At 41.8% G+C, this 24,725-nt stretch overlaps 1 protein-coding gene and 1 long non-coding RNA gene across 6 annotated transcripts in view; one reads left to right on the top strand and one right to left on the bottom strand.

The window, feature by feature from the left end:
• The window catches only part of ASTN2 (astrotactin 2), a 950,477-nt gene that overhangs the window by 108,603 nt on the left and 817,149 nt on the right, over positions 1–24,725 (bottom strand). The window lies entirely within an intron of this gene.
• LOC119467707 lies at positions 1,832–19,329 on the top strand. Its single transcript, XR_005196300.1, has 4 exons — positions 1,832–1,964; positions 7,043–7,086; positions 13,315–13,439; positions 17,782–19,329. It is a non-coding gene; the product is annotated as an uncharacterized LOC119467707 (long non-coding RNA).

Raw genomic sequence — 24,725 nt, forward strand, 5'->3', positions numbered from 1 at the left:
TAAACTGTGGACTGTGACTGATCTGGGCTTCCATCTAGCGTCCACCACCTGCTATCTGTCTGCTTCAAACCACAATATCTTCATCTGCAATACAAACATGTGCATTTTACCCCTTACTGTAGTTGTTAGCCTTTGTAGAAATAATACAGGAGAACCGGGAACATAGTGCCAGCTTTAGAAAACAGTTACTTTGCTGTTGTCATTAGTCATCTATGGGATGGCCTATAGGATCCTGTGCTGGGCCTGGCCTGGAGTGGTCTTTAGAACATGTAACATACATTACTCAATTGAAGCTTGGTTGCTCTCTGAAAACAGTGTGGGCAAGGAGGAGACTGGGAGAGGAGAAGGGAAAGAAAATAAGAATGCACCTGACAATGCTGCAATATAAGGACGTTGTTCTGCTCTTTGACTGGTGAAAAAAAATGAAGGCTGACAGATCTATAGCAACTTTAACACTCAAGAACGTATTCTCTCCTCCTAATATCCCTGAGAGACAGGCAGGAATTCCTGTCCCTGACAAATGCAGAAAGATCCAACCTAATGCAGGGTGGTTGGGACAAGCTAAGGTTTGGGCTTAAACTCTTCTGTCCTTTAGAGGCCTTGCTGTAAGGCTCTGCTGCCTGCTAGGAGAGGAAGCAGTCTTGGCTCCTGTTATGAATAGATGTCAGCCTTTTGGCACAATGCAACCCGACTGTTGGCGTAAAGGAAGCCGCGTGTACTCAGGGAAACCCTGTCTGTTCTGCCTTTCACAGGAAGCCAGGATGTGGAGCCAGGAGAGAAGGGGCATTCAGAGGGCCTGGGAGACCCTTGGTGAAAACACTCAGTTTGTTTCATCATCCCAGGGAGATTCTCAACCAGGGTGAATCTCAAATATTACTAGACATAAAAATCACCTGGGGAGAGTGTAAAAAATAAATAAAAATCCCCAGAAATTCCGATTCAGTCATTTTGGGGCCAACCTAGTCATTTGCATTAATCAACATGCTCTCCCTGATGATTCTGACATAAATGGATCACACGTTGCAAAACACTTTAGCCTGTTCCCTGATCTAAATCATATCCCTCTCTTCTCAGCCAGTCTACCCCTCCTTTAGAATTATTGTTCACTGAGAACACTGAGAAAATCAATGTGCATATCCCTTTCCTTTATTCTGTCATCACCCATAATTTCCTCCTGTCCTGTTTCATCTGGCCCCTAGACTAGGAGAGGGATGTTTGAGAGAGTAACAGCAATCCTCAACCTCTATAAAAAGAGCCCCTGCCCGTCCTGGCTCCTTGGGACTCGGTTCTATCAGTTACTGTACTTCCTTCCCTCTGGAATTGCTTCTCCTCCAGACTTTTCACTTGGGGGACTGACCCCAACATTCGCAGTCAGCGGTCTTTGTTAAACAATTTGTGCCTGTATCCACTCTGCCCATTGTCTTTTCCTCTAGCACCCCCCACGACACAAACACACATCACCCATGTCCCATAGAACCTACCCCTCAGCACCTTTATCCTCACTGCCATTATTCTAGTTTAGTCCTTATTTCTCCTGAGAACATTATAGTTCAATGAGGCTAGAAAAGACAGTACGAGAGGAAAACAAATCAAGCTGGAGAGTGTGGGAGCAGGGCCTTCTAGTCTCAGATTTTCAAGAAATAGGAAGAGCTGCAAAGAATTGTGGGGGAGGTAGATAAAAGGAAGATGCTATCTAAACAAGTTTGTAGCTCCATCCATAATGATATGGCCAACAGATTTTGAAGTAGCATGCCACATATACATATACATATATATATATATATATATATATATGCATATACATACACTTCATTGCAATAATTTTCAGAGGAAGCAAAGGCATCCATGAAGACTTTGCTTCCTTCTTCCAGTAGCTCACAGAGACCAAAGTTGGCACACAGTACCCTCCTAACACCAAATACTCTACAATTCCTTCTACCTGGGATGTGTGAAAGCACAGAAGGGTGAGTAAGGTGTTTTCTTAGTTAACTTCCTTCCCATGCCTCAGATCTGTTACATAGAATGAGCATATCATTGGGAAAATAATGTGTTTTGCTCATTTTATTTATTTTCTTTGGGAAAATTGGTGTCAGGGTTAAGGGAGATAAGTGTTTTTCACACTCTTTTATTTAAACATAGAACCATTTATTTCTAATAAAATTTCATGAGAAAACTCAAGAGGGAGGTAAGGCATTCTGCTAGTAGCAAGAACTTAGTAGGCTCAAGCTCCCATCCACCAGAATTTGCTTCTTTTAGTGATTCCTGGGGTGCCTCAAAGTATGCCTATAGTCTAATAACATCATTTTGCAAGTGCTGATCTAGTCCAATCTCATTATTTTGAAAGAAGAGAAAGGGAGACTTATCAGAGCTCATGTATCAAGTCACAGTGGAACTGGGATTTGAACCCTTAATCCTGACTCTCATCCCAGTACTCTACCAGCTAGACGACTCCACTATGTGTTCTGAAGTGACAAGCCCAACTCAGGAGTCAAAGGAAAAATAAAGATCCCAAGGCCTGGTGTCCTGAAACTTGGCATCACTAGGGATGGGGTTTGGGACCAGACACTCTGATCCAAGTTGCATGGACACAGTCAGTGAGCATGTACAACCTCTGCAGGGCAGTCAAGGGCTTTTCTCGGGATTTTACGGCTTAGAGTGGAAATTAGTGAAATTATTAGTGTCATGAAGAGAATGAGAAAGGCTGCAGCGAAGTTGGCTAGCAGGACTGAAGGTGAAAAGACTCACTACAGAGAAGGTTCAGGCAGCATCAGAGGATGGTGCCAGGTAAGACAGAGAGTTGAAGGCTTGCCCTGGCTAGGTATCTTAAAAGATGTCTGAGTCAGGCTCAGGCAAAACCTCCTCCTAAAGAGCAAGTTCCCCCTTCCTCCTCTTTCTTCTTCTTTTTTTAATGGCTTGCTGGTTTGAGGAAGAATCTGTGAATCTTCAGACATGCCAGGGAAGAAGCCAGAAAGTCTACCTTTGACTCTAAAACAAGAATGGTCGATAATCACTCAACCTCACTTCATTTTAGTTTCAAAATTAAAAATAAATAAAAGGTACAACTTTAGATGTTAATAGCATTCACCTCTAAAGAGCTCTAGGGGAGGGAGGGAAATCCAGAGAGCACTGGCCCAGTGGTTAGTGCTTGTTTTCCTTCACTTTTCTCTTCTGAACTTCAACTTTCCTTCCTCTGCTATGTCACTGTTATCCTCCACAGATATTTTCTGCACAGAAACTATTTGACCAGGACAGTGTTAGGCTTGCAATGGAACAGAAAACAAATGTGAGAAAAATGTTCCCGGCTCAAAATGTTTATAAGCATGCAGCTCTGAGATGCAGCTGAAAGTGTGCTTGCTTAGGGATCAGGAAGACTTGAGCCCAAGTCGAACTTTTACCTTCCTAGGCTGGCATAATGGACAAATCACTTCAGCTGGTCCTCCACTTCTCCATGCAGTAGGTAGGGACCATCATACCAACCTAGTACACCTAACCACATTGCCAGTACTCAACAAAGGTTACTGCTCTTAGAAAATCTGGGAAAGTCAAATTTGGGGTGAATCTGTCTTTTGGCTGTCTACCCTTAGGCAAAAGTTGAAGTTTTAGAAAATTGCCATGGAAAAACAAGATATCAGCCTCTAAAGGGTCTTCTATTGCTATGAGTAGATGCATCTAAAGGTGTAAGTTACTTAATGAGTATTGAATGAATGAATGAATGAATGAACAAGCTGCCCATGGTCAAAGTTCAACATGCCTATGACTCATTTACTTTTTAGTTTTATAATTTAGCATGGATTACCTAATTGCTTTATCACTATAATAGTTATTTAGTTCACTTAACTTTCATGTCCTTCTTATGTGTGATGGAAACATATGCAGTGGTAGATAGAATGCTAAAAATGCATTATCTCTCTTAATGATACCATAGAGGCAGAGAATTGCGATGAAGAAACATGTATAATATTTTTCTCAACAAAATCCTTACCTAGGAGACCCCATACATGGAAAGTGAATTGTTTCCTTCAAAGAGGCAACTTGGTGTGTGTTAAGAAAGCAGGGGAGACCCACTTTTGGGTCTGGTGTCAAGCGTCTAGCTCCATCATTGTCATAGGTTTGCTATGATCAGAAGCGTGTCCCTTCCATGGTAAAAATCATTCTATTGTGTTAACGATATTTACCAAAGTGTGAGACACCTAAGGATAAAATCATTTAATGCAAAGGAAACTTCCCACACTTTCTAATTTTCTTATAGTGCTTCAAATTAAGTCATGAAAGGTGGCTTGGTTGAGTGCTAATATGCCCTGGACACCTCTGTAACATTCACCAGCCTAAAAGAGAGAGATCAAGGCTCTGGCTTAGAACATTCCAGAGGCAAAAGTATTATCCAGAATTTTATACAATTCTTTTGTTTTCATCGTATTGATTTTTAGAGTTATCTTCTATTTATGGCATGTAATCCTGGTTTTCCATTTACGGGTAGTGATATAAATTTCCATTTTGAAATAATTGATTTTAACCAAAAATAAAAAAAGAAAGAAGAAATTAATGAGTCAGTTTCAAGAAAAACACATTAAGTTAATAATATCCCAGGTATGGCAAAATTATGAAGGTGATGCTCAGATGAGATGCAGGAAACATTGTGCTTGTCGATTTTCCAGGGTTCTTTGAGGAGGAAAACTGTGAGATTATCTGTGCTCTCCAAACCCTGAAACTGCTGGCCAGAACATTCTAATGGGGATCAAGTGAACTTCAGTTTTCAGGATAGTTTCTGGGAAAACAAATTTGTATAAAGTGATACCCAGATATTCATGAGCAACAATTATCTTTAATTGGTGCTAATAAGAGAGAAAAACAGGTCCACAGAGGCTCTGAAAAGGCTACAGTGTCCTTTAACTTTAGAGGTCACAGAAAACAGCCCACACTGCCCAGAGGCCACCCCAGCAAGAGGCTGAAGCCCTATGTGTTCTTTGAGCTCCCCCAGTCTGTGCCTCTCTGCTCCCTGGCCAAGAAGAGAGGCAAGGCCAGCTGCACAGGCCCGCCCACTTTCATGCTGCTGAGATCTCTGAGCCAAAGTGAGCTAGAGGCCCGGATGCAGGCCCTTGCTTCTGCTCTGTCCCCACCCCCAGTTAGAAATTTAGCAGAGCAGGAGGGTGAAACCAGGACAACCCCAAACTGCAGAGAATGGGTTTAAGTGGGCTAGGAATGGGCTTTCCTCTCTCTGCTTAGTGTAGTCCAACTCCCCACACTGTCCCCAGCCCAGGCCATCAGAGCTTCAGCTCTGGCTGAAGGTGACCTCTGGGAAAGCTATTGGATAGTGCTCTGAAGTCACTGACATAAAGGAAGATATCCTACTTCTGAAGGAGGAAGAAAAGGAAGATGGATTTTTCCATGGATTTAACATTTACTGAACAATAAATGGGGTCAGCTGAATTAAAACACACCACACACACACACACACACACACACGCACACACTCACAGACAGACACACACACACACACACACACACACTCACACACCTGCATCTGACAGCTGAGTGACAAGAGCTGCTGGCTGTGGACTGAGGAGAGGCCTCGGTGTGCAGAAGTACAAAGAGGGAGAGAATTATTCATGATAATTAGCATCTTGAGTTTAGGGACTGCTAGCTCTGGGATGCACATGTGTGAGTGAGTATACTGACCCATCATTTGGATGCATCATCAACTCACAGCATGGTAGCACCAGACTGGGCAAAAATAATCCACATTCATTCATCCAATCCTCTATTCAATACCTACCATGTGCATGGTTCTGTGCTATGTACTGAGGATAGAGTGGAGAATAGCTCAGACACTGTCACTGCCCTCCAAGTACTTCATCTTCCAGGAGGAAAGATAAAAATATGAATAAATAATTGGAGTAAAGCACTCTGAGTTGAGTGCTCAAGTCTTACCTCACCCTTGGTAAAAAGTTTCTGGGAGACTGGGAAAATTTTCTTTGCACTTCTCTGCCTTCAGTTTCCTCACTTGTGACAAAACTTGGGGTGGAGGAGAGGTCCCACATCCACGGTTTTAAAGCCCTAGGGCTCTTTAAAAGTGCCCAGAGGGCTGGACATTGCAGCTCATCCCTGTAATCCCAGCACTTTGGGAGGCTGAGGTGGGAGGATGGCTTGAGACCAGCCTGGATCAGCAATCAGAGATCAGACTCCACTTCATTTTTCATAAATAATTAAATAAAATAAAAGTCCCCAGAGGCTGCTGCAAAGGAAGCTTCAACCAGATCTCTAAGCCATCTGTTTTTATTTTGTTTCATACATTGGGCTTTTCTAAAATTGTGTTTGAACAAATGGTTCTGTTAAAAGAGAGAGAGAGAAGGGGAAAGGAAGTTGACAATGACTCAATTCAATAATGACCAATATTCCTTCTAGCTCTAGCTTTCTAGAGCTGTGGAGACCCTAATGTCCCTAAGTTTAACCCTATCACTCCGGATCATCAGCAAATATAAATCTATGACCAGACCCACATATTGAAGTAATTTTCTACCCACTTTACCCATTTGTTTTTCTGTAAATACCTAGAAAGCTGAAATTATTAGTATATATGTGCATACACATACATATGTGTACATTACATATGTACACATAATATACATAGATAAAGAAAAATGTAGATGGAGAGATATGTTAATATGTCTACTACTGGGTTTAACTAAGTACTGTTAAATTCAGTGATATAGTGGTTAAAAGTATAGAATTTTGAGAGTAAATCACTACAATTTCCTAGATATGTGATTTGGGAGAACTTATTTAATTTTTCTATAGCTCAGTCTCTTTTTTGTAAAATGGGAAGAGAAATGCCTAACTTCTCAGTATTCTTGAATTAAATGAAAGTGTCTAATTTTTGCAGTATTCTTGGATTAAATGAAAGTATTTATAGCACACAGCATGATATATAGCAGGTAATAGAAGCCTATAAATAATATTTCCCTTCCCTTTTATGACCTTTCCTAAATGCCTAGGGATGTATGGCCATGATTTTCTTTATGTGTCCTTCTTGCTCTCAATTTAGATGGAGACGTGGCTACCTGGAAATTGTCCTTAAAGGAACCACAGGTTGGTACAGAAGTGAAAGTACCATAATTTGGGGGATCTTCAAAATAACTCTTTTGACATTATGGCATGTATTCTCCATGCCTTTTTCCTAAGTGTATATGAAGAATGTAATATCTTTTGACTTTGAGCAATTAAATCCTCAGGATGAAAGCGGCAGTGATAGTACAAATAAATACAAGTTCATAGCAGGCAAGCAAACACACATCTCTCATGTAGTTCTTTGGTTTGTCAACAGTTCTGAACTTGCGTTTGCTTCAAGCACTGCCCATGTTCTAAGAGTCTGTGACTGAATATACATTCTTGGATTTCTGTTTTTTGCACTAGTCCCATTGCAGAGCTATAAGCATAGAAATAGAATTACCATATCCACCCTGTTGATCAGTTTTTTCTTCCAGCAAATGAGTACTATGATCCCACTATGGACCATGTCCTTTATCGTGGGGACTGCGATGAAGGGTAGAGTCCTTGTCCCCACAGGACTCTCAGACTAATGTCAGCATATAGCCCCACCCCATCTTGAGTCCTAAAATTCAGCTGTGATGTTGCAGACCAGCTGGAGACCTTCAGATAAGGTAACAATACAAATAGCAGCAGTAGTAGCAGCTTGTACTTAGGAGGGCTTACTAATATGACAGAAACTATTCTAGACCCTTTATATTTTCTGTCTCTGATTCTCTCTATACCTCTGCAAGACAAATATGGTCACTACTTTTTTTTAAACTGCACTGAAGAGGAAAAGAAAAAAAGTGACTTGCTTAAGATAGTGCAGTCGGTGAGTGAGTGAGCCAGAATTACATAACAGGGTTCCCTTTTCCTCTGTGGAGCAGGACTGCTTATGGAAGGAGATGAGCCACTTCTCAGCAGGATGACACTATACAGTCACAGGCCAATGACTTGGCATTGGTTTGGCCCAGGAAGTTCAGCTCAGAGAAGTGGACCCAAGCAGCCCAGGAATTTTAGATCTGGAAAAGTCATGTTTCCTCAGAGATGCTTGCTTTGGTCAAGCCAAGGGTTCTGACAGGGCTGTATTCTCAGACCATTCAGCTCAGCCTCAATCTTTGGTACTAATCAGACCCAAGGTTCACCTGTCTTGATACAGTGAGACACAGAAGAAAGAGCCAGGGCTTGAGTTTGTCTGAGCCTCAGTTTCCTCAGATGTATAAAGGACATGAGAGTCTGGGCACGGTGGCTCATGCCTGTAATCCCAGCACCTGGGGAGGGCAAGGTGGGCAGATCACCTGAGGTTGGGAGTTCGAGACCAGCCTGACCAACATGGAGAAACCCATCTCGACTAAAAAATACAAAATTAGCCGGGCATGGTGGTGTATGCCTATAGTCCCAGCTACTTGGGATGCTGAGGCAGGAGAATCGTTTGCACCTGGGAGGCGGAGGTTGCAGTGAGCAGAGATCGCCCATTGCACTCCAGCCTGGGCGACAAGAGTGAAACTCCATCTCGAAGTTAAAAAAAAAAAAAAGAATATGAGAATATAACCTTCTACATAAGAATGAAGTGATAAACAAAGAAATTATCTAAATGGCCTAGCATATGGTAGATATTTAAGAAATGCTCCTTCTAATTCATGTAATATTTATTAAGTGTCTATTATGAGCCAGTCACTCTTGCTGGTGCTTAGAACATACCAGTTAACAAAACATGCAATAGATTGTTGCCTTTGTGCAGGTTACATTCAAGGGTAGGGAAATAGTTCTTAACCAACTCTTAAATGCTTCCTTGCCAGGCAATGACAAAGGAGCTTGCCTCCTGGTGAGGCCTACGCCGTGTGGGACTGGAAGAGATCTACCCTCCTCTTCCCTATGTGTTAAATGTTACAGTCAGCAAGACCCTTGGATACTCCACTTTGGGTATTTGTTATGCTGTAAATCCCTTGCCCTAACCTTATTCCATCCCACAAACCAATTCAGAGAGCTGAGACCTTGGAAATCTCATCAGACCAGATGGATGAGAAAATCATCTAGGGAGAGGAAATTCAACAAACATATGCTGAATACATCTCTATACAGAGCCCTATGCTTCTGGTGCTGAGAAACAGGCTGGAGCACGTACACAGTTTCTTTCACAACTTATTTGGAAGATAATTCTTCTCTGAATTAAATTACGATCTATGGTCTTTTTTCTTAAATCTCACTTACTGTGTTTGTGTTAGTACATATCTAGCTGCAGAAGTAGGAAGTATGATGATGAGGATGTGTCTGCAAATCCAATGAGAATGTTACAAAATATATGGTATATGCACTGCAGTGCCTTTCTAAAAATCCAAAAAGAAATTCTGAATCCTGAACACACCTAATACCAAGGACTTTGGATAACTTAGTACTGTGGACCTTTAGTACTAATTTCCTTATTTTGCATGAGAAAGCTGAGCTTCAAGGAACCTAAGGAACTTGTACAAAGTTACACAGCTAATAAGTGACAGAATCAGAACTTGAACCTGGGAAGTTTGACTTAAGAACCCATATTTGTGGCCTTTATAATATTCTGCTGCCTTCTTATTCCTTGAACTATTAATTTTCTTCTTCTTTTCTTCCTCTTTCTTCTTAGTTTACTCTTCACAACACTCTAAAAGGTACTTACTATTATTGTCTCTATTTTACTGACAAAGAAAAAATTGTACAAAGCAATGCTTTTAAGGTCTTGCTGCTTAATAAGTAGCAGAACTGGGATTTGAACCCAGGCTAGTCTCGCTCTAATTCTCTTACTTGTAACTATTGTACTATACTGCCACAGCCAGTGAGGTCCCAAATGGGCTGCAATTAACATGTGACTTGCACATTTCTTTGGCTTATATACATCACCCTCTCTTGCCTCCTTGCAATTCATTCTCCACGTAACAGCCCAGTGATATTTGTAAAGTGAAATCTCATCACATCACTAATTCACTAGCTCCTTCACTCATTCCATAAACCTTCACTCATTCCATAAACTTTTCTGGTAAATAAGAAGGCAGCGATCAATAAAATAAGTCTTACCCCTTATGGAGCATCAAGCCAGCCAGTCCCCAGATTTCCATTATATTTAGAATAAATCCAAAAATCTTAACATTAGACCCAGTGGATCTGGACTTCTCTATCCTTTCTCCCCCTCTCTTCTTGTTCTTTCTCACCCTCCTTCATGATAACCTTCAGCAAGTTTGTCTATAGGTCCATCATTCCAGCGCCCTTCTAGCTTCAAGTCTTTAGCACAAGTGAGCTCTCTTCTGGACGGTTCTCCCTTACACATTCATTAGTTTTATAATTCAATTGATGTGTTTGTCTCCTACTAGACTGCAAGTGCCATGTGATCAGAGCTATGCCTTATCTTCTTCTTGATATATGTGTCCTTATCCTTCAGCAAAATGTCTCTGAGACCTGGGAGGCATTCAATAGGTATTTTTTGAATAGTTGAAAGCATGAACATTATGTTAGGTGCACAGAATTTAAGTATTAATATTTGGGTCTGGAAGGGAGGCAGAGAGGGAAGATAGTCAGAAAGCTTTTCAGAAAAAGTGAAAGTTATTTAAACTACACATCACAACTGGTATTTGGCAAAGCAGCCAGGAAAGTTTCCACAAGAACAAAGAAAAATGTGCACATGTTGTTATGCTAGGAAGGAGTAGACATAGAGATATCTAGATGAACTTTGGGTAGTTTGTAAAAATGAAGCTGAGAGAGGGCCTAGGGAAAACAAAGCTGGAGGACTAACATGTTGAGAACCAATGCTTTAAGAGAGAGAGTGTCCCTGCTTCAGACTCATCCCATGAGCAAGAATCGTCCAAACACTCGCACACAGGTTCCCTCCTGCCTGATATCCTCCAATCTAGTGTGCATCATGATGCATGTGGTCATCTTCTCATGTCTGTCTCCCCTGCTATGCCAGAAAGTTCTTGTGAACAATGGCTAGAACTTAATCATCTTAGCTTCCTCAATGCCTTGACTGAAAAGGGCCCTTGGTAGAAGTTCAAGAAATATTTATTAATTTAAATGAAATTGAAGTAAAACAAAATGTATTGAGGTAAAATCAGTTATATTTTTCTTCTCATCTCTCCACGACACCAGTTACCATCTTCCACTTCCTAAGGTTTAGCTGGATCATCAGGTTCCAGGTTGAGAAAAGTTATTCCAAAACACGAAGGAAGTATGCAGATTTACACAAAGAAGACAAAGTAGACCACCAAAGAGAAAAAACAAAAACAGAGAATTACTTTGAGAAAGGCACATATAAAATGAGATGGGGAAAACAAGAGTCTCCTTGTCAAAATCTGAAGGGTCCTGTTGGCCTCTCCCACAGCCCCAGGGAGCAAAGATAAAGATCCCATCCTTATGGGTATCAAGCTGCATCCATTACATACCACAACAAATTTAATTGTTACAGCATGAACTGACCTGCCAAACTTTTATTGTTGAGACTACTTGAGAAGGTAGCTATGGAAGGCAAGAAGGAAAAAGCCATGCCCTCGTCCTCCATTGACCTGGGACATAGGTTTCCCCTTTTCATTCCCTTGACTTCCTCCCAATTCTCACAATTGTCATTCTTCATATTCTTTTAGGAGTTCCCTACTGGCCAGAAAAAATTTAAAGTGTGAGGTATTTATTCTTCCTGAGCAGCCCTTTTCTCAACAGGCAAGCAGGAGGTGGAAATCAAAACCAGGGTGGCTGCCTTGGGCCATGAAACTAGAGTGACAGAGGTTGGCTGAGGTTAAACCAAAGAACAGTCCAGAAGATGGGAGAATCCCAACAAATTTTCAGTCCCTATTTCCCAAAGTGGGTTCCTAAAAATTGTTCTTTTAGAAAAAGCATCATAGTCAAGCGCATTTAGGAAACTTTCCTTAACAATCCCCTCTCTTTGAAATTCGCAAGCCCTCTGACATACTAAAGTTTCTGAAAAGTCATTGAATAAAGAAACCTGTTTACATTTGACTAACCAACATTTTTTCAAAGTAACAGGTTCCAGAATTGTTTTTATATTCTACGGCTCACATATTAGCATTCCACTGGACTAATGTTCTCCTGTGTCAACTTTGGGGATCATGTCAAGGACAGATGAGCATAACGTTGACAAGTTAAAGCATGCTTCTTGGGCTAAGCACAGTGGCGCATGTCTGTAATCCCAGCACTTTGGGAGGCCTAGGTGGGTGGATTACCTGAGGTCAGGAGTTCGAGACCAGTCTGGTCAACACAGTGAAACTCCATCTCTACTAAGAAGAAAAATAAAAAAGTTAGTGCGGTGCCTGTAATGCCAGTTACTCAGGAGGCTAAAGCAGAAAAATTGCTTGAACCTGGGAGACGGAGGTTTCAATGAGCCAAGATCATGCCATCCATTGCATGTCAGCTTGGGCGACAGAGTGAGACTCTGCCTCAAAAAAAAAAAAAAAAAAAGAATGCTTCTTGGAGAAAGCAAAGGTTATGCATGACTTTGAAAACTCAAGGATGAAGAGGCACTGATTAAGCAGAAGACAGAGAGAAGGTTCAGAAAGCTCATGTGTTAATTTAATAAATAGTCATTCAGTGCCTACTCTGAGCCAGAAAGTATGCTTGGTCTTTAAGTTACAGAGATGATGAAGAAAGGCCTAAGCCTTGACCTCATGGAACTTGCATTCTGCAGAACAGATGTAAGCAGACAATCACAGAGTAATTTTTCTATCCAGTATGACAAAAGAGAAGGAACTGGGGTCTGAAGATTAGTTAAGAATTCTCCCAACAGAACAGCAAGGAAAGATTTTGCAATAGAGAGAATCACATGAACAATGGTCTCCTTGCCATCCTCAAACACATCAGGCACGATCCCATCTCCAGGTCTTTGCACTTCCTCTTTCTTCTGCCTGTGACACTCTTCATTCAGGTCTCTCATCTCCTTCTGATCTTTGCTCCAACGTTGTTCTTTTCTGACTTCCTTATTTAAAACTAGACTAGGCCCTCACCTAGCATAGTTGTCTTTTTTGTTTTTTCTGCTTTTCTTTTTTTCTGTATCAATTATCAACATCTGATAAACTACACACTGGGGTCTGTTGGGGGGAAATAGGGGAGGGACAGCGGTGGGTAGGGAGTTGGGGGGGATAGCATGGGGAGAAATGCCAGATATAGGTGAAGGGGAGGAAGGCAGCAAATCACACTGCCACGTGTATACCTATGCAACAATCTTGCATGTTCTTCACATGTACCCCAAAACCTAAAATACAATAAAAAATGTTTATTTTGTATTTTTTTCCTTTTCCTGTCTCCCTTTCCTTTTAGAATCAACTTTTACAGCTGAGTGAATGGCACGCCTGGATTGCACCTGCAACCTCATGTTCTAGAATGTTGGTTCCATGAAGGCATGGAGTTTTGTCTCTTTGGTTCACTACTGATACCAGTGCCTGGTACATAGTAAGAAGTCAATAGATATTTGTTGAATAAGTGAATTTAGTAGATAAAAAGCATGGGAGATTTCAAGGACAAAGAAGAGAGGTAGAGGACGAGCATTTATATACCATAAACCTGTTGCAAAGCACACAGATTATAGAACTAGTTTAAGATGGATATTATGTCTATTTTATAGTTGAGTAAGTGGAAGATCAGAAAGGTAAAGAGACTAACCCAGTGCCACACAACAAATAAGTAGAGTCAAACCTAAACTTGATTCACACAGTTAAAATGACAAAGCCCTGATTAACTTTTAGTGATTGCAGGTGACTCTTTGGGTCTTGCTCTTCCATGTTAATGCTTTCTCCCCTGAACTAAAACATGTAGCTTTTTGAGGTGGCCCAAAGTGCATGAAACTGATTGCCTCCTGGTCATGGGATTGATAAATAATGGCATAGTAGCCCTTGGGGCTGGGGATGACTCAGCAGACCAGAGCTGGAAAAAAAGCCCATCTCTCCCTACCCTGAACATGTCATTCACTCTCTCATGCCAGACACCTTGCTACCCCCATGCTGGGACAGTTAATAGCTCACTCAATAAACAGGTGTGTAACAAAGTCTACTGCAAGGCCATCATTACTTGCAGATCAAGTAATGATACTTGCATCAAGTTTGACTGATCTCTGTGCTGGCCACATGATTAATTCCAACCGGCTTTTGTCCCTTGTCCAGGGTCATTCAGAAATCCTTCACTTCTTGACTGGTAGTCTACAGATTCCCAGTGTTTATAAAATGATTTGAGAGTTTTCTTCCTCTCTCCCATTCTTCTTTCCTTCCTTTGTTACTTCATGTATTTATTTTTTCATATAGTCATATATAGATCTATTCATTCATTCATGGATTCATTTATTCATTAATTAATTTACTCAAATATTTATATGATATTAATTTATAATCTGTATTCATTCATAAATTCATACACAGACTCAGTTTCTTAATCAAATCAGGTATTGTAAGCGATATTATGAGAGTTATCTGATCTTGGAGAAATCAACCTCTCTAAGCATTGTTGTCCAATTGAAGAAGGTAGACTTGGAGCACAAACCTAAGCCAGCTAGAACCAAAGCCCTACTCCAACTTCATAATTCCCTGAGTTGGAGAAGTGTAAAACACAACACTGCCCTACAAGATTTTAGTCTATAATTTTTTGACTGTGATTCATATATTTCCCATCCAAACCTAGTATATTCATGTAAGTATATATAACTGAAATTCAAACTTTATGAAAAAATCCTTACCCTTGCTACACACACACACACACACACACACACACACACACACACACACAAACAAACATATATATATATATTTTGTTTTTTTTGAGACAGAGTCTCACTTCATCACCCAGGCTGGAGTGCAGTGGTATGATACCAGCTCACTGCAACCTCCAGTCACATCCTTCCCTCCACCTGCCCACCCATTCCCACCCCTCAACATGGGCTCAAGTGATCTTCCCACCTCAGCCTTAGCTTCCTAAGTAACTGGGACCATGGGCGCACACCACCATGCCCAGCCTTTTTTTTTTTTTTTTTTTTTTTTTTTTTAGACAAGGTCTCACTCTGTTGCCCAGGCTAGAGGGCAGTGGCACAATCATAGTCCACTACCGGCTCAAACTCCTGCCCACCTCAGCTTCCCAAAGTGCTGAGATTACAGGTGCCCACCACCACACCTGGCTAATTTTTGTATTTTTAGCAGAGACAGGGTCTCGCCATGTCATCCAGGCTGGTTTTGAACTCCTAGACTCAAGCAATCTGCCTGCCTTAGCCTTCCAAAGGGCTGGGATTACAGGCATGAGCCATGATACCCAGCCTACATCCTATTTTCTTTTTTTTTTTAATGTTGGCTCCAATCCAGTAAGTTGACTTCACAACCTACTAATGGGTTATGACCTGAATTTAGAAAACTATGGTATAGAAGATCTAGCGAGAGGCCTTCAGTTACAAGTACATATAACACAAGCTGTATATTTGGATACTGTTTTAGACTCTTCATTCATCATCTTCCACATCCAGGAGCCTTCTGTGTATGTAGCTCTGTCTCTTACATGCCTGGTCACTGACTTTCCTTCTCTGCATGTACTGTCTCTGCCTCCTCCCTGCCACATGGACCAAGCTGCCTGACCTGGTTTCCTGCCTGCTGCCTAGCTCTCTAGTCCATCCTACAAACTGCAGCCAGTGATCATTCTAAAATACGCATTTGATGGAAAGTCTGTAATAGTCTTCACTTGTCTACCTTCTTTTATATATATACATATATACACACAAACACACACACACACACACACATATATATATATATATAATTACTGACAGCTTCCCTAGCCATCACCCCCTTACTTTTCACATTATCCTGAATGTATCTGTTTACTCGTTAATCTCCCCTGTATGGGATCCATAAGGTCCAGAACCGTATTACTGAAAACTTCTCTATCCCCAGAACATTGTTTGGCATAGGTTACATGCTCAGGAAATATTTCTAAAGGTATATGTCACGATCTGGATCAACAGGTCCTGCAGATTTGATCTGCAGCAGCCACAGTGATTCACCATGAAGAAATCCAATGACAGGGGGCTTAATTAATCAAGAGTCCTAGCTGAGTACTCTGAATTTTAACCCTGCATTTGCACTGAGGCCACACTTCCTACAGGCTGCTCCTAGCCAACAACTGGGCATGGCAGGGGTAAAGAGGCAAGCCTATTCTAGAAGATACAGGAATCTTCCTCAGATGGTAGACTGTCTCGAGGACTCCCTAAGACTGTGCAGGAGCCTGGGATGCTTTCCCTCACTCAGGTTCAGACCCACCCCGACCTGGTGGCTACCACCCACCCTTCACAGCAAACTCCCATCTTCTCTCACATAGGCCTTTCCCCTAATACAATCCTTTGACATTTTACGCCATCTTAGCATCTGCTTCTCGGAGAATCCAAGCTAACACACTATCCTCAACGTATATATGAAAGAAACAAGCCTCAGAGAGGTCACGTGACTTGTGAACAATTGATACGACCCAGGTTCAGTTGAGTGCTGGTAAATGCTTAACAACTTGGCTTTCTGTGGGAAGACGGGAAAAGTGCTGATTTGTAGCACTGGCTGATTTCCAACATATAAATACTTCCACGCTGGCCAATTTCACACTACCACTGTGACTTCACTGAATGTGGACTTGGGAAGATATGTATGCAGTTGTCCTCAGGAGCCAGACAAGCTGGCTGTAGTATATCTCTGTGAGGCTGCAAGCCTCAGCTTCTGTCTCTGTGGGTGGCACCCAGTTCTTCCTCACTGAGTGCTCTTCTCAGCTGGCAGGGAGGGGTGCTGACAGCCTATACTGGGAAGTCTCTGTCCAATCACTGGGCTGGAAACCTTGTGGCCATGTGGCTTCTCCCTGGTTCCAGGGGATGGATAGGGGCTCTCATGTCTCTAAAAAGGTACGCTCTGCCAGATGGGGAATAGTCACAGGAGGCTTGTGACATCAAAATGGCCTTAAAGGACCCTTCTGGCCATAGCATGGAAGATGGATTGAAGGAGTGAAAGCAGAAGATAGCAAGACCAGTAAGAGGTGGTTTAAATAAGAGACATAAATTCTCAATGAAAAGTGGTAAGGGAACTATTTGACAAAGAAGACAAAGGAAGGAGGGTTGGCAGGCAGAAGGCAGGATATATCATACTGCTAGTTATCAAATAACTGCTAGTTATTGAAACTTTACAGCTTGCCAGGCTCTGTACTAGGTACTTTCTCATTTTACGCCCCTCTCCCAAATGTCATGGTAAGGATTATGATCCCCACATCCCAGATATGAAAACCAAGTCTCAGAGAGACTGTGCCTTTAATAATAACCATAATGAAACAAGTGGCAAAAATAGTAGCTAACATTCACTGAGCCTCTACTGTATACATGAATATTATTATCACCTCACTGTAAAGATGTGGTTAAACAGCTAACAAATGGTGGAGCTGAAACTGTAATTCAGGTACTTAGTCTCTTGGCAAAGGCCTAAGTATTCTGTTCTAGATGTCATTAATAATTCAGATGAAGCCCCCAAATGTGGGTTACACTCTTTCATTTCTCCTTCTCACTAGTAAAGAGATTAGGAAATGTATAATGTAAAACCAAAAAAATTAAGAAATGATTCTGAGATCCATTTAGCAGATAGAAGACCTAAGGTGACCTCCCTATTGGGACAAGGATGCTTGGCATTTCAGTTCAATACTGTACCAGTGGACTAGCCTACAGTGAGCTCATCACATAGACATCATTTTGGATATTTAAAAAAAATTTAATTTTAATTTTTATATTTTTAGGAGATGTTAAGTAGATAAAAGACCAAGAAAAGCGAGGGAGAAAATTCAATATATTTGAGAACAAAGGCAGCCATGAACCTTTCCATCTTGAGAACCTGAATATGTAGCCAAATCTCAGCAGACAGAGCTGCATAATGCCAGATAAATCTTGCTGAATGAGAGACCCATCCTACTGGTATAAACAACATTTGAACACTACAGCCCCCACCCTTATCAGCCAGACCTCCATTTTCTATACATAGAGTCTTTGCTGGGACACTCCAAGCCAGTTATTTCACCAACCTAGGTCTGGTGCCTCTCTGAGGCCCAGGGACAAATATTCAGTTCAGGATTGAATTGAGGAAAGATAATACTGCCTTGATGGAACAGAACCAAGGGACCAAACTGAACCTGTCAAGACTTAAGGGGCCAAGGGATAGAGGGTCCCCCTCCCAAAGGAGCCAACCGGAAGGCAACAATTGGGTGACCTGTTAAAGAGGAAAGAAGCTCAGGACAGGGGAGTGCCACTTTCTAGTACTACAAAAATATCCTTTAGGCAAGGTGAGGCCTTTTTTGACTCTGACACTATTTTTTTTTAAAACCAACCCTGAAAGAAAGATGATAAGGTCAAGGTTAGTTGAGGGAACAGCAGGTAGGGAAAGAGATGAGACGTTCAGACATCTGGAGCGTGAGCAAGACACTCTTCTTCTCTGCACCTGAGTAATCTTCTTTCTAAATCAGGATTAACGCCCCTTCCCATGTTTCCTGAGTAGTCAAGGAAGCAACAAACCCAAGTGGTTAGGAGGGAGAACTAAGAATCAGATGGGCCTGGTTTGCATTCCGTTGTTGTTACTGGCTACCTGTGCAATCCATGGCAAGCCACTGCAAGTCTCAGAGCTTTGGTTTGCTTGTGTGTGAAAATGACAAATATAGTGCCGGCCTAAAAAGCATGGTGAACATCTGATGATGCAATATGTGCAAAGTGCTTAAAAGTAGTTTCTGGTACAATATTAAGTCCTTCATAAATGTCTGCTGTTATGATTATCAATCAAAACACAGCAGTAATAAATTAAGGCATGTTACTGGAGCTTAGCTTTCCTACCGATAAAGAACTAGACAATCTCAAGTCTTCCTTCAGCTCTGCTGTTTACCTGAAAATTCATAACAGACACTCAGTGATACAGAAAAGAAATGTGTGCTCCAGACCATGTGAACTGGAGAAGAAAATTTAGTTCTCATCAGCTTCAATCCATATTTGGGTCCACAAGTTTTGCTGCCTTTCTTCTTTTCTCTGCATACAGACACCTAGGGAAACTCAAGATGCCTGAGATCCCTGACACCTGGCTACATGGTAGGCTGTATGATGATGATGGAGTCGAGAGCTGAACCACACGAGGACAGAGGGCCTCAGCATGAACTCTGGGAGTCAGCAAGTTGGTACCTAAGTGGAGTCCTCCTTCCAGACCCAGAAACTGGAGCACGCAAGGCACTGGGGAAATGACCAGCAACTTTATAGCCCAAGGTTTCTCTGACTGGTTGGAGGGTCTAATGTATTCTGTCGTGCCATCTAATTCAGAGTCTCTTTGCTTTGACTGTCTGTCTCCTGTTCCTGTTGGCTCTTGCTCAAGATGTGAAAAGCCATTGGAGATGCTTATTATCACGGAGTGGAAAAGGCAATGGGCTTTGAAGCAGACTACTCAGTTAGAATTTGGGCTCCCTAACTTTGCTGCCTTGAGGAGGTGGTTTCACATTCCTAGCCTTGGTTTCTTTATCTGAAGCATGGAGCGGATAATTTCTACGTTCCAAAGTTGTTTTATGAGCTTTAACTGAGATGATTGATATGCAGTGCCTGGCACAGTCCATGTAGCAGGTTTTCGATTAATGTTCATTCGGCCCCTTCTTTCCTTATCAATATAAAAATAACTAAATCTTATATATTTATTTAACCCTTTACCTCTTATTATATAAGTTTTAAATTTTATATATCTATCACCTATTGTTCTGTAGGTTTTAAAAGGTGGGCTTTGAGTCTTTATTTCTATATCCCAGCACTCTGCATAGATCTGGGCCAGGATGGTCGCTTGAGTAGGTTTGCTGATCTCAATCTGTTTCACTGAAAATCCTATGATTCCAAGTAAGTGTTATTTGTTTACTTACACAATAAGCAACCTTTGCTGAATCCTGTGCCATCCTGACCTATCCTGTCTTTTCTGGCAGGACAAACTCTGTTAGGATCACTCATGTGTTCTCCTTTCCTTTATTTTTTAAAAAGGTATATTTTTAAAAGGAAGAAGGAGATATATCCTGAGAGTTTTGGTAATAGTTTCTTTGCAACATTTGCTGCCTGGACAAAGTCAGATGTGAACACTAAGACACTCACAGGTCAGGATTAAATGAGATGAAGAAGATTGGAGCTGATCTCCCTGGAGATGAAATGGAAGCTACAAGGACTCAGAGAGATGATTCGATGCCACTGCCCCAGATGAGACTGAGGCCCAACCCCTGGCCCCAGGCTGGTGGCTTGCTTTCCCTGGGGCACCATCAGCCCCTGTCGTAGCCACCAAGTCTATGTTGTTTCCCCAAGGGTGCCACCTGAAACCAGCTTGCTCTTTGCTATCAAAGGCAGAGAGGGAAAGAGACCAAGCTTAGCCCTCAACCTGGATTCCAGCTCTCCTTCCCTGGGTCTTCTCGCTTTTCCTCTATTCTGTCTCTTTTTCCAGCTTTCACAATCCTTTCTCTTCTGTTTCCCCATTTATGGCCTCTCCCTCTTTTCTCTTATAGAAACATTTCCTGACTTACAAGTGCTTTTGATCCAGGTGGACTTAAGTCCATACGGTGAACGCGAGTGTTTGGTGTATGATGTGTGCTATGTGAATGGATGCCATCTAATGTGTCTGTGTGTCTGTTTGTGCTGGGTAGATCCATGACACATGGTACGCATGTCTTTACAGTATGCCTGTGAGAAGGTGTTGTGTTTACGCATCTGTGTGCCTGTGCTATTTATCTATGATACGCCTCTTGAGGCATCTGTCATGTGTTGAGTACAAGCTGTGTGTTGTCTGTACATGGCGTGCTATCCCCATGCTGTGTGATTTTGTATGTGTTATGCTATGGATCTATTGTATGTGTCTGTGTGCTTCCCATGTGTGTGAGCATGTGTCTCTGTTACCTGCCTTTCGTCGACTGTACATAGCTTGAATGTCCCTGTGGGGTGATGTGCTCACACATATGTTTACATGTGTTTGTGTCTGTGTGTTGCCTTTGTTTTTGTTTAGTCAGCTGAGATGACTGAATTGTGTATACCTGCATGTGATGGATTGCATTCATTTGTGAGTCTGCACCCTATATGATTTCTCAAATCCCCTGGCTGTATGCTGTGTCTGTGTGGGGTATGTTGCATCTGTTATCTGTAGGTACAACTGCAAATTCTGTGTGTTGCCCTGTCTCTGCCTCTGTGAAATGTGTCTGTGTTTTTCCCTGCCAGCTCTTCTTCCTCTTCAGGTGCCCCAGCCTCTCTCCCTGCCTTTTTCTCCCCAGGCTGTGACCACTCTCAGCTGACACCTCTGCTGCTCTGGCAACCCAAGAACAGCCTGGAGAAAGGTCAGCTGGCTGCCTTCCCTGGGGGCCCGCTCAGATCCTTGGATCCCAGTGGTGTATGGTGTGGGAGCGCCCTCTGTTGGCTGCGTGGACCACGAACAGCACTGGAAACAGGCTTCCTCTTTCCTGTGCTGCTCACCCCTGAGACTTCCAGCCTTCTTAATAAGGGACTTTTGGAGGGGAATGGGTAGAGTCCCCCTATAATCTGCCACTTATAGCACGATGCTTTGGAGAACGAAAAAGGGAGGTGTGAATAAGTGCACTGAGATACTGAGTATTCAGCAGATGTGTCTTGAGCATGATGAGGAAGGCTTCCCTGAATACCTACTTGGGTCAGCCCCATGAGAATGAGCCAACAAAATGTGTGCAACAAAGTTAGGGAGCCCTTACTGGTGAAAGGGCCAGCTATTCTCAATTTATGTTTGAAAAAGTCAGAATCTTAAATCTATGCTTACCCAATGACTTCATGCTTTCCCTTGGGAATAATTTCCCAAGGCCTCAATTTCCCGTTTGCAACAGGGACCCAAGGTGGAGACCCAATTCCAGAAAGAGGGAGAACTGAAGTTTTTCTAGTGGATTTAGCAGAAAGAGGTCAAAGGCACGTTTGTGAGAAGAAAGGGGATAGTCATAGAGGCACGCAAGACTTGTAATGCCCCAGGTGTGTGATTCTAACAACCTCAACAGGAAGAGAAAGGTGCTGTGTGCACACATGTTGATTCACGCACACGCACACATATCAGGAGGCAGAACATCCAACAGCCTGCATGGCTAATATCCTGGGGTTTGAGAATATGTACATTTACTATTTCTTGCCTTATAGAAGAAACACAACTAAAGGCACCATTTCATGTAAAAATGTGAGTTTTCATTGCATTCCTTGTGCTGATGATTAAAGAAAAGGCTCTGATAAGCAATGGCTATTCTTTCACTTAGGATGACAGCTCCAGGAAAACCAAAGGACCATTTGGCCCAATTGGTCCAAAGAGTGTTCTTCAGAACATTACCTCCCATGAGGCATTAATAGTTATTTCAAGGTGTGGCCAAATAAATTTCAAAAATACAGGATTAAATAAAGTTAAACAGATTTATTTCTCATTGGGATGGCTCAGAGCCTTTAATATGATAATATCTTATGAATTTCTAAGAAAGGAGGAGACTGCACTCAGCGTTTCACAGAAGACATGAATAATGGATTTTTTTCCCAGAATGTTATGGGAGAAAATTCTAAACTTTCACATGGGCAAAGCAAGACCCCAAGTAGCATAATTCAATTATTGTTGAATAACCGCTTACTATAAGAATCATGATTTTTGTGTGTTTGCTTTTGCTTTTGTATGTTTGTTTTAGTTAATCTCTTTGGATCCTGTACTAACCTATATAAGTAGGTACTATGTTACCATGCTAAATAACAGTTGAGAAGAAAGACTCAGAGAAGTGAAGTGGTTTGTCCCAAGCTATAGCACTGGTCAGTGACAGCAATACTCAATACCAAGCCCCTCTCTATAAACCGTATACACTTCTACTTTGCCAACTCCTCTGAGCACGATTTTACAGAAAGTTTAAAATGTGGCAGTTGTCCCCAAAGCCATACATTGCACTTAGAATTATTTTAAAAATCATATAAAAAAGAGAAACAGAGTGCTAAAAAATGTGGACAAGAAGCGGGATCGTACATCCAAGGTGAGAGGACTGAGGGAGACCTGAGACAGTCAGGGAAAACTTTGCAGGGGAATTGAATTTTAGTTATGTTCTGAAGGATAGAGGAGGCTTAGTTAGATCAAAGGCCAGCAACTTTTTAATGTAAAGTACCTGGTAGTAAATATTTTCTGCTTTGTGAAACATAGGGACTCTGTTGCAAGTGCTTGACATTGCCATGCAGCGTGAAAGCAGCCATAGATAATGTGCAAATAAAAGGACATGGCTGTGTTCCAATAAAACTTTATCTATAAAACAGGCAGCTAGCCCATGGGCCCTAACTTGCCAAGCCTTAAGTGAGAAGGAAAAAGGTAGGAAATGAGGCCTTTTTGGGGTAAAAGAATCACTTTTAGAAAGATAGTGAGCAGTATACTCAAAGGCCAGTGCCAGGTCCCAGGCCTGCTCATAACTGTTCCCTTTCTGTCTCCCACTCCACCCAACCCCATTTCAATTGTGTTCTAAGCCCTGAGGGTGCGCTTACTGCAGCTATGCAAAGAGAAAGCTGCCTGCATTTGAGATAAGCTGAATAAACAGCTCACTGATCCCAGTGGAAGGTGCTTGTGAACATGTGCCTGGATTTAGTCTTTTGGGAAGGCAGAGAAAGACAACAAACCCAGTTTCCTCTTGAAAAAAAGAGGTTGGCCTTTTCTCCTTTTGAGAAGTCAAGGACAATGCTAAAATGCTTGCCCCTTTCTACAGACTGGGTTTGGACCACCTGTCCCTTTGCAGGTAGCAAAGTCAATATGCACAAGTCCCACTTTCATCTGATATATCAGAGCAACATTTCTGCTATTTTATCTGTAGCAAAGATCCCATGATGTTATTCCTTTGCACATTGAACTTCGGCAACCCTCCCACTGGTATGGGCTCAAAATCAGATACAGCAGCCTGGCATTCAGTGAAAGACCATGTACATACAGCAGATTTCAATTTAAGACTCCATCCTTATTCCCTTCAGCATCCACACCAACCAAAGTACATTCGCCTTGGTGTCTCTTGTCCTTGTGCATGACTCACACGCTACTACTTTCAGACTTCTGTACTTGCAACTAGAACAGTCTACTTTCTTCCTTTCATTCAAGTCCTACCTTGTCCTTCACGGCTCTACTTTTTAATTCCTTCTGCTTGGAGATAACACCTGTATTTAACTCTAAATTACCATAACCCAGATACTGCAGTATCACTTTTATTGGCTTGCCTTTTGTTTTCCAAAATAAAATTAAGTTTTTAATAATTATAAAAATACAAGCTGACTGATTTAAAAACGCAAGTGTTCTGGAACGTATAATTAAAAAAAAAAAAGAAAAACTCAGAAGGATGGTAAGGTCCAAAAAGATGAGCAAAGGTAATATGGCACAGTCTTTCAGGGAATGCAACTGCTTTTGGTGTGACTGAGTACGGGATCCCTACAGGGAGTGATGAGAAGTGAGACTGGAGAGATGGCAGGAGCCAGGCCACGTTAAATTCCGTAAGTTCCATTGAGTCTTAATTTATAGATCATTAGAGAAAAAGTGTATATTTACTAAGCACCTAGGTTGACACATAGTAGGCAGTCAACGTATCTTTGTTAAATTAATGTAAGGTCTTAGGGTCCTAGGCTGAGAAAGCACCCCCAGTGGATTTCCTAATTGTCCACTGTCTCAGAGAGTCTGCAGTAGAAAGCTCAGGGGTGC

This window comes from Cebus imitator, unplaced genomic scaffold, assembly GCF_001604975.1.
Source record: "Cebus imitator isolate Cc_AM_T3 unplaced genomic scaffold, Cebus_imitator-1.0 Scaffold320, whole genome shotgun sequence".
Lineage (NCBI taxonomy): Eukaryota > Metazoa > Chordata > Mammalia > Primates > Cebidae > Cebus > Cebus imitator.